General features: G+C 36.5%; 1 protein-coding gene across 2 annotated transcripts in view; it reads left to right on the top strand.

Annotated features, from left to right (window-relative positions):
* Positions 1-7,706: 7,706 nt before the first annotated feature.
* The window catches only part of ADCYAP1 (adenylate cyclase activating polypeptide 1), a 66,536-nt gene continuing 63,572 nt past the window's right edge, over positions 7,707-10,670 (top strand). For both annotated transcript variants that reach the window (XM_034642878.1, XM_034642876.1), the window contains exon 1: positions 7,707-7,913. The gene's annotated coding sequence lies outside the window, so the exon portion shown is untranslated. The remainder of the gene's footprint in view (positions 7,914-10,670) is intronic.

Raw genomic sequence — 10,670 nt, 5'->3', positions numbered from 1 at the left:
AAGTACGAAGCAGTACAATTATTATAAACCCTCCTGTCTCATAGGCAAAGAAAATGAAGGAAAAAGAAGGTCCAAGCTAAGACAAAAACATACAGCTAGAAGTGGTAGAGCTGGAAATTAAACCCAAATAGTTCAATTTTAGAGCCAACAGTTTTAACTATGTCATTCTACCAAGAATTAGGCAAAAAACTTCAAAGTTTTAAATTGATCTATAATCTTATAGTCCTTCTCCACTTCATATTATAAAATTATATATTTTGTGTGGTGAATATTGACTTAAAAAAAGAAAAAAGTTTCCTTGATTTTAACAAAACCACATTTGAGAAAGCATTAAAAGAGGTGGGGAGGGATAGTCAACATATCATTTCAGACCATCAACTCTCTTCCCTGTGCCCTCCATAGACTTAAGGTTTTGGCTGAGTAGCAGAAAATTTTCACCTAAAAAGAGACAGAGAGAAAGAGAGAGAGATTTCTCTGCAATAAATAGTCTTCCCTTAAGAAAAAAAAAAACAAAAAAACAACAAAAATACCCCTTCCTTTAATTCCTTTGTTTCATTCTATTAATATAAAGATTTCTTCAACTTCAGTTGAATTTCATCACAAAAATGTCTAGTGTCTTTCCACATCTCAGAATTGTTCTAATTAGCATCTAAAAGAGGCAAATGATAACAAGATGCATGAGAAATGAGAAACAGAATTTAAAAGAATGGCTGAAGTCTATGCAATTAAAACAACAGCAACAAATGCTAGATTCTCTTTCTATTTTTTTTCTTGTTGATGATAGCTATATGCTGTGGCACACATACATTCTCACTCTTCTACGAATTCAATAAACACAAAAATTGTTTTGACATCGTCCCTGATTTTCAAGGAGCTTCCAGTCTCTGGGCAATAAAAATTGGAATCTATTGCTGGCTAATTGAACATAATAATAAAAAAAATAATTAAAAAATAAAAAAAATAAAGACACAAAATAGAAAAAAAATTGGAAACTATTATTTGTTGAGTGTTTGTTCTTTACCAGGCACTTGCCCTGATTTAAATGCTAATTCACTTAAATTTGTCTTCTCCACCATCTGTGAGGTTACTCCCTCACCTTTTAAACTGAAATGTAGTTAAAATAATTTAATATTCAAAGATCCATCCTGAGTTAAGCCCCATATTCTCTGAGCCTAGGAGTTTTTCCTACTATACAGCCCTGGAGTGTTGCTCTTCCCCCCATACTCAGTATACATGTATTTAGTATGTTTTCTGTTATCAGAATTATTTGAAATAAATATAATACTCTCATTCTTTGGTTTCCATTTGCTATGGGATCTATTTTACTCTTATAGGCTATTTAGAAGTTTTAGTTTACCTACAGGGACCATTATTATTCTTTTACCTTTGGTTCAGCTCAAATCATGAATATTTCCTTTATATTTACAATCATATGTACATTTTTCACATTTCCTTTTTAATGCTTCACTGTGAATCATTAAATTTAAATCCTGCTGCTAATGCCTAATGGGCCAGGAACAATGTAGCTATTTAGATGAAATTTTACGAATTCATCATGGAACTTAAAGAGGAAGGGAGACCCCTGGTTGAGTTTCTTTTAATAAAAACTTCTATAATCATACCCTTGGAGTAATGCTTGAGATAATGATCCCCACAAAGAACATTAAATAACATAAAGTAAAAGCATTTGTATAAAGCCTAATAGATAAACTTCTAACAAATTAAACCTATTTTAGAAAAATCAGATTATGAATTTCTTCAAGGCAGAGGAAGAACACATTTAACAGATGGGGTGCCTGGAGGGCTCAGTCATTCAAGCATCTGCCTTTGGCTCAGGTCATGATCCCGGGGTCTTGGGATTGAGTCCCACATTGGGCTCCCTGCTCAGTAGGGATTCTGCTTCTTTCTCTTCCTGTACCCCTCTCCCTATTCATGCTCTGTCTCTCTCGCAAAAATAAATAAATAAGATCTTAAAAAAAAAAAAGGGACACATTTAACAGACATTTTAGCCACATAGGAATAATGCAGAACTAGTATGAAGAACTTAGTGTGACGAGCCACATACAAGCTTTCCAGCCACTTATTTTCTAAGTCAGTGCTAAAAAAATTCAGCTGTGTAAATGTAAAGATCAAACAGGTTTTATTCAGTCATTCCTGAATCAAGCAGTGGCCCATCTAACAAAGAGAGAGGAGCTCTGAGGAGCTAAACAGAATAGGAGACTTTTATTTTTTTTTTCAGATTTTTTAAAATAGATTTTATTTTTAAGTTATCTCTACCTCCAATATGGGGTTCAAACTCACAACCCTGAGATCAAGAGTCACATGCTCTACTGACTGAGCAATCCAGGCTTCCCACTGGGAGACTTCTATAAGCAGATGGGACAGGGAAAAGGAAAGAGTGGATTACCTCTTCTTTCTTTGGAAGATGGTAGGGGTCTGTCAAGTGGATTACCTTGCTACTGCTGACTAAGAAATTTCAGATTGACTAGTTCAAGGTTACATTCCTAGGAGAAGTTGAAATTGCAATTAGGTTGGGTATCAAGTCTTGGTGTGCTGAGGTAGGCTTAGCACAAGTGACTCTATTTTGGCCTATTGTCTCTTAAGAGCAGGTGCCCTTTTTTTCACAATCACTAAGTACCAGGCAAATTACTAGTACTTCACATCATCATAGTTCATGTAATCCCTCATAACAGTCCTACAAATTTGGGTACTAATGAGGTTCAAATGTCCTGAGAATCAGAAATATTCTTCTGTGATGAATATCCTTTTCAATTTATGCCAAATAAAAACAGAATAAAATTCTAATTTATGAATTTTCATTATGAGACTTTGTAAGGCTAGCATGCCCAAGTTTGTGCAGTTATAACAGGCAGCATCACTATTATAATCTGAGTTTGATTCATAATCACTTTTCTCTACTGCCTCCACAAATTAAAAGGTGCTCCCAGCATTACCTGTGTTCTTAGAGAGCTCAGTTTCTTAACCACATAAATAAATTTGAACTGCAAATTGTATCTGGCTTAGGCATTTTTCAAAAATTAGAATTTAACTATTGAATATAGATTAGAATCCTTACATAAGGAAATACTTTTGGATATTTGTCATGGACAGAAATATCTAATCTTAGTAAAAGAGTTGATTAATTTCCTTATTGTCATAATGACATTATGAACAAATTATTCTATCTGTAACCTACTTAATTTTTTTCTCTCTTGGTAACAAAAAAGACTTTACATAGAATTCCCATTATCGAGTATTTTCTTCATTGTGTAGATTATGAAAAATCAGGGCACTGAAAGGAGGTGATTCCCCAGTTTCTCTTCATTAGTCAATAGTAGAAATCATTATTGTCCCTCAAGAAATGCTCATTATACTGAATGAAACAAAGAAATAAAAGGATATATTTTGCTTTTAGAAGCTTAACACCTAGAATATTATACACAAAGATGAATAATAGCCCGTATCTGATACATGCTAATGAAGAGCATAGAAAATAAAAATTTTGGGAAATTAGAGTAGAGGGAGATCTTACTGGGCAGTTGAAAAGAACTTTGAAAAAGCAGTGGGACGTAATGGAGAAATCTGTTCCATGAAGGCATTTCTCAAAGGGAAGAGGATGACTTAGGCAGAGTTTCAGAGCCCAAAATATGTGTGGAGATAGAGTGCAAATGATGCCAGAAGTACGGAGTTTGTGCGGAGGACAGGGTAGGAGATAAAGGAGTCTGATGATTCAACGTTTATGACTGTTGACTTTGAACATGAATGTTTCTATCAAATGTCTAAAACTCTCATTCTACTGAATTTTTTTAAGGGTGGGGACTTTATCTTATCTACCCCGATATCTTTAGAGCCTAACACAGTATACTCAGTGCCTTCTGAAAGTATTTGGTGAATGAATGAATGAATGAATGAGTCTCAGATTAAGTGAATAACTCAAGGTCAAACAACTAGAAAGTGATAGAGTTATGACAGGAACAGACCATTTGTTTGTATCCTATTCAGACATGAACTGTAAAATGTTACAGAATCATTGTTTTTCCATTCTCCTTGGTTTTTTGGACATTTTCTTGGGTGGGCCTTAAGTTTGTATTAGTCAAAATTCTCCAGAGAAACTGAGAAACAGAACCAAAAGGATACGTATGTGTGTATGTGTGTGTGTGCACATGCATGTGTGTATATGTATTGAGACAGAGAGAGAGAAAGAGAGAGAGAGAGAGAGAGATTATGAGGAATTGGCTTATGCAATTATGAAGGCTGACAAGTTCCAAAATCTGCAGGGTATGTCAGTAAGCCGGAGGCCTGGAAAAGCCAATGCTATAGTTTCGATATGATTCTCAAGGCCTGAGAACCATGACAAGCTGATGTTTTAATTGTAGTTTGAAGACAGGGAAAAGTCCCAGTTTAAGTCAGTCAGGCAGGAGCAATTCTTCCTTACTTGGGGTAGGGTCAGCCCTTTTGTGCTAGACAGGCCTTCAACTGATTGGACAAGGCCCACCACACCAGGGAGAACAATCTGCTTTACTCACTTCACCAATTTAAATGTTAATCTCGGGGCGCCTGGGTGGCTCAGTCGTTTAGCGTCTGCCTTCAGCTCAGGGAGTGATCCCAGGGTCCTGGGATCAAGCCCTGCATCGGGCTCCCTGCTCTGCTGGGAGCCTGCTTCTTCCTCTCCCACTCCCCCTGCTTGTGTTCCCTCTCTCACTGGCTCTCTCTCTCTCTGTCAAATAAATAAATACAATCTTTAAAAAAAAATAAAAAAAATAAATGTTAATCTCATTTAGGAGCACCCACACAGACATGCCCAGAACAATATCTGACCAAACGTCTCGGGATCACATGGTCCAGGCAAGGTGACACATGAAATTAACCATCACGAAGCTTTGCTATTCACAAGTAATGTGATCAGTTGAATATCCCAAATCTATTCCATTAAAATGTTATGGTCTATAAATTTAATATAAATGTGGATTTTACACCAGTTCCTTTTCTTGAAGTGGTACAGCATGGTGGCAAAGAACACCTCTGCTGGGGTCAAATTCCAGTTACTAGATGTGGGACCTTGATAAGTTACTTTTATTGTGTCATTTTCTTTATCTATAAATTGGGAATGGTAATTTGTCCTCCATCATACAGTTGTTTTGAGAATGAAATAAAATATGTGCATAAAGCAGTTAGTACAGTGCACGGTTCATAGTAGTCACTGAGTAAGTGATGGTTACTATTAAAAAATATTAATAAAAACTTAATGAATGAGGCATACCACTACTACTCCTTCGATTCTATTACATAAGTATTCTTTTAAAATGCCAAATTATGTTTTTAATTTTAAACACTCAAGTGGAATAATAATACTCTCCCTGGTAGATAACATTCGTATATATTTCTATTCTTAATTCCTAGTATCATGCCTGATACATAGTAAGTACATGATACAAATTTCAGGAATAGTTAATATTGTTATATAGTAAGCCAAACCACCTTAACTAATACTCAAGAGTTACTATAATTGTAATCTCCTGTTATTGATGTGATATAGAAAAGGTTTACTTTGCATTCCTACTAATATACAATTTTGAGATTTTAACGCGGGATAAATACTGCCTAATAATCACATGTATTAGAGGAAAATCACCTAAATATGATTTATGGTATTTGAATTCTGTAACTCTAAAACACACAGTTTGAGAATAACTAATATTTTCTTATTAACAAATGCTAATTTGATTTAAAATGAAACATTTGGAGACATTGTACTGGCAGAAGGCAGGTATTTTCATTTACTTCATATCGGTTAATTATGTTGCCTTAGAAACCTGTATGTCTGAAACAGTTTCCATAAACAACAACATGAACTTTCAGTTGACTCAATCAAGAAAGGGTATAATTGGTATTACAACATCTTTAAATCTCAGTGGCATAAATGTAGTAATAATACTTAACACTGAATAGCACTTTACAGTTTTCAAATTATTTGACTGTATATGATCACATTTGGTTCTAACAATAATCTCGAAGAGTGGGTAAGTAGATGTCACCATCCCTGTTTACAGGTGAGGAAACTGAGAAATGAGAGATTCAAACATTAGTATGCAAACCATCACACATCAAATTAATGACTGAGCTCGAAACCGTTAACTTAGTGTGCTTTCTAATAACCAAACTTCATGAGACTAAATTCCAAATTCCTAAGTGTAAAATATCAGCACGATATTAATTAGGAAGTGATTTTCCTCTAATACACGTGATTATTAGGCAGTATTCATCCCATGTTAAAATCTCAAAATTGTATATTAGTAGGAATGCAAAGTAAACCTTTTCTGTAACACATCAATAATAGGAGATTATAATTATAGTAACTAATTTTATACTCTTGAGTATTAGTTAAGGTAGTTTGGCTTACTAAATAAAATCATATAGTCTAGAAGATAGCTTTTCTCATATGACAGTCTTGGGCTTGACACAACTGCCTTTTTCTATGTTACTGTAATATATTTTTCCTGTTGATATGATACTGTTAACTGTGGTCTTAAACTCAATTAAAAAAATTTTTAACAGGAGCTTGGTATGCAGTGGAAATAAGAATAGTTTTTGTGGGGGCGCCTGGGTGGCACAGCGGTTACGCGTCTGCCTTCGGCTCAGGGCGTGATCCCGGCGTTATGGGATCGAGCCCCACGTCAGGCTCCTCTGCTATGAGCCTGCTTCTTCCTCTCCCACTCCCCCTGCTTGTGTTCCCTCTCTCGCTGGCTGTCTCTATCTCTGTCAAATAAATAAATAAATCTTAAAAAAAAAAAAAAGAATAGTTTTTGTGATTTGGTGAGGGATTTATATCTTTAATACCAATTTAAGACTCAAATTTGTAAGTGAAGTTATAGTCTTTTTTATTTTCATTTTTTTAAAGTAAACTCTATGTCCTATGTGGGGCTTGAACTCACAACCCCCAGATCAAGAGTCATATGCTCTACTGACTGAGCCAGCCAGGTGCCCCTGAAGTTATAGTCTTGTCAAGATGATAAAATAATTAGAATTACCCCAAATCTGCCACTCTGGTGGTACAGTTATTTGGTATCCTTGCATAATTTTCTCCTGCAATTCTGTCCCCTTAGGGTCTAAAGGAGAGTGAATTCCAGTTGGATTCACAAAGCCCCAACTTGAATGGCTTCCCGATAGTTCTACTACGTTTATAGTAGTGGAACTGTAGTACTCTTACAGTACCCAGAACAATGCCTGGCAGGCAGAAGCGTGCAATATGTTCTTGAGGAATGCATATATAAATGGGATGGCTTTGGAAGAGAAATGGGGAAGTCTGGGATAGAGGAATGGGAAGACTCTCTTTGTTAGAAGTAAAGATGAATCGATTCCTCAACACTGGGACATCAAAAATGACAATCCTGTGTAGCAAGTGATGAAAAGAAGCCAAAAACAAGCAGAAAATGAGGTACAGGCAGGCACAGAGGCAGTACAAGCAAATGAAGGCAAGCTTTGACCATGAGACTGAAGACAAGGGGTGTTGGGGAAGGGAATGATGTCATCAGAACAACAATAGAGGAAGACAGCTTTGGCAGCAGCTTTTGAATCGACTTTGAAGAAAAAAAATTAGAGAGAGGGGAAAAAGGAAACGGGAAAGGGAAGTCTGCTCAGAACTCAGCATGACATTTGGAGTGGGTGGGGAGCTTCCTGTCACAGCTTGATTTTTGGAACATCTGGTCACCTCTTATAATAACTGGGCCTTAGAAACTTCAGCTTTCTCAAGTGACCTGGTTAGAAAACGTACGGATTCCATGACCTAAAGATCATCACTGGTAGACAGGCATATCTGAAGAAAAAAGAAATACAGATGGGAAATGAACTCTTCTCTTACCCTGAGAACTGAACTGGACGCCTGAAAACTACATGGCGTCCAGTAGTTTTCCAAGGTAAGTATTCATATTTGTAAACGTATATGCTTTATGTGTTTGGGGAATTTATTGGTTTTGTATTAAAATTAAAGTATTGCAAATTCACTTTTAATTAAATGATCTCAAATGGTGAAATGTAGCTAACAGATTTACAAAGAAAACAATTGTTTTCAAAAGCTAATGATTTCCCCACTCCTTTATCTGTTGCATTGTTTAATTTTTACAAGATTGCATACTTGCTTCATTTACGATAGTGGCCAAAATTTCTACAACTCAATTGTGTCCTCTAGTGTTTCATAGTATTTAATGCAGGGCTACTTTGGAAATTTTTTTTTTTAAGATTTTATTTATTTATTTGACAGAGAGAGAGACAGCCAGTGAGAGAGGGAACACAAGCAGGGGGAGTGGGAGAGGAAGAAACAGGCTCCTAGTGGAGGAGCCTGATGCAGGGCTCGATCCCAGAACGCTGGGATCACGCCCTGAGCTGAAGGGCTTAACAACAGAGCCACACAGGTGCCCCTACTTTGGAATTATTAAAAGTGGTCACAGGTAGAACCAATTCTTGCAATGAGAAGGGAAGCAAATAATGATTTCGTCTTTATCAGCTGTAGTCCTCCTGTTGTATTAGGTAACTATGCTATGGTAACAAATCCCCAAATCTCAGTGGCTCAAAAAACAAAAATTTATTTCTCACAGACCAGTGCAGGCTGGCCATGCCTATCTGTGTGGCACACTTTGGGGATGCAGAATTTCTTCATCCTTTGATTCTGTCACTTTCTTACCTGCTAAAGTCACTTAGAACAGGAGAAGGTGAGGCACACTGGCCTTGAACTGCTCCAGCCTGGAAGTGACACATGTCACCCTGCTACTTTCTACTGGCCAGAACCAGTAACCTGCCCCTCCCAATGGCAAGGGGGACTGGAGGACAAGGAGAAGCACATGGATGTTCTGGGACCACTGTCTCTGCCAAAGCTTCTAGAAGAGCAGCTGGGAATGAGCATAATGGGCATTCTAAGCATTATTATTTTGGGAAATAGTTTTGGTTTGAAGTTTTCCAGTAGGAAAGAATTCAATCAAAAGGAGAATAAAAATAACAATTTTCATATTCTTAATTCTTCATTTTTCAACATGGCCTCGAAATTAAATATTTCTTTTGTATAATGGTAGAAGTGTAGGGACAGATTTTTATAGTTCAATTCCTGTTCTAATTGACTTTTGCATAAAATAAAATGTCTCGTATTTCCTTATTCTTTGAAAGAACTATCATCTTCCTCCTGCATCTATTCCTTCGCTATGTTTTAATTTTGTTTTTAATTATTTCTTTCCAACTTTAACTTGGATATATTTGAAAGCTGGGCCCTACCAGCTATCCCTCCTTACTGACATTCCATCTTGGAGTAAATGACATTTATTAATGAAATTTTTCAAGTTTTACCTATTATTAGGGAAAATGTATTTAAGGAAGCTTTGTAATTAGTAAGTATGGAGCTTAATGGCTCTTTTTAAATTTTTTTATTGTGGCAAAATATACATAGTATAAAAGTTACAATTTTAACTATTTAAAAATGTACTGTTCCGAGGCATAAAGTACAGTCACATTGTTGTGCAACCATTGCCACTACATATCTCTGGAAATTGTTCTTCTTCCTGAACTAAAACTCTGTACCCTTTATACACTAACCCTCATTTCCTGCTCCCTCCTATCTCTGGAAACCACCATTCGACTTTCTGTTTCTATGAATTTGACTACTTTGCATACTTTACGTACCTTAGCATAATGTTTACAAGCTTCATCACCTGGCAGCATGTATCAGAATTTCATTCCTTTTTAAGGCTGAATCATATTCTATTGCATGTTTATACCACATCTTGTTTATCCATTCATAAGGGCTTTTCACATTAATTTTGTTTAGTGAATCCTTAATACATATTTTGAGAGTCTTCTATAATCTATAGCACATCTTGTTTAGAAAGACATAAAATTGCTCAACCTTTGGTTCATCCTCTCACTCTACTTATCTGATATATCTTGCCATTTCGGCCTTTCATTAGGTCTTCTGGCAAATCTCCACTTTTCTTTTCTTTTTTAAAGTTTTATTTATTTAAGTAATCTCTACACCCCATGTGGGGCTCGAACTCACAGCTCCAAGACTGAGAGTCCTGCGCTCCTCCAGCTGAGCCAGCCAGACATCCCAAATCTCTACTTTTCAAAGGAGGTTTTCTACACTGTAACTAATGGTTCTCTGGGGATAATCAACCATAGTACATGGCGTCCAGTAGAAACATGTTACATCATTAAACTTTTTCTTTTCTACCTTGATATTTGAGAGACTGGTTTCTTTTTTTAAGTTGTCTTATACAGAGAGATGCTATAGAGTGGCAGGCACTTAACCACCAGCTTCACCATGTTTCTAAAGTCTTTGTCATAATTCTATTACTATAATTCTATTGCTGATAATACTAGGAACCCTTATAAAATAATAACAGCTGCTGAGTACAGTTCTAGGTATTTAATATGCACAGTACATCCTGACACTAGTTTTTTTTTTTTCCAGGATTTTACCTACCTGTTTGAGAGAGAGGGTATAAGCAGAGGGAGAGGCAGAGGGAGAAATAGACTCGCTGCTGAGCAGGGAGCCTGATGTGGGGCTCGATCCCAGGATCCTGGGATCACAACCTGAGTGGAAGGCAGACACTTAACCAACTGAGCCACCCAGGGCCCTGATGCTAGTGTTTTGAAATAGAAAACACAGGAGGAAAAGCAGGGCGGAAAGG

This window comes from Ailuropoda melanoleuca, chromosome 14 (assembly GCF_002007445.2).
Source record: "Ailuropoda melanoleuca isolate Jingjing chromosome 14, ASM200744v2, whole genome shotgun sequence".
Classification (NCBI taxonomy): domain Eukaryota; kingdom Metazoa; phylum Chordata; class Mammalia; order Carnivora; family Ursidae; genus Ailuropoda; species Ailuropoda melanoleuca.
This window is presented reverse-complemented; position numbering and strand designations above follow the sequence as displayed.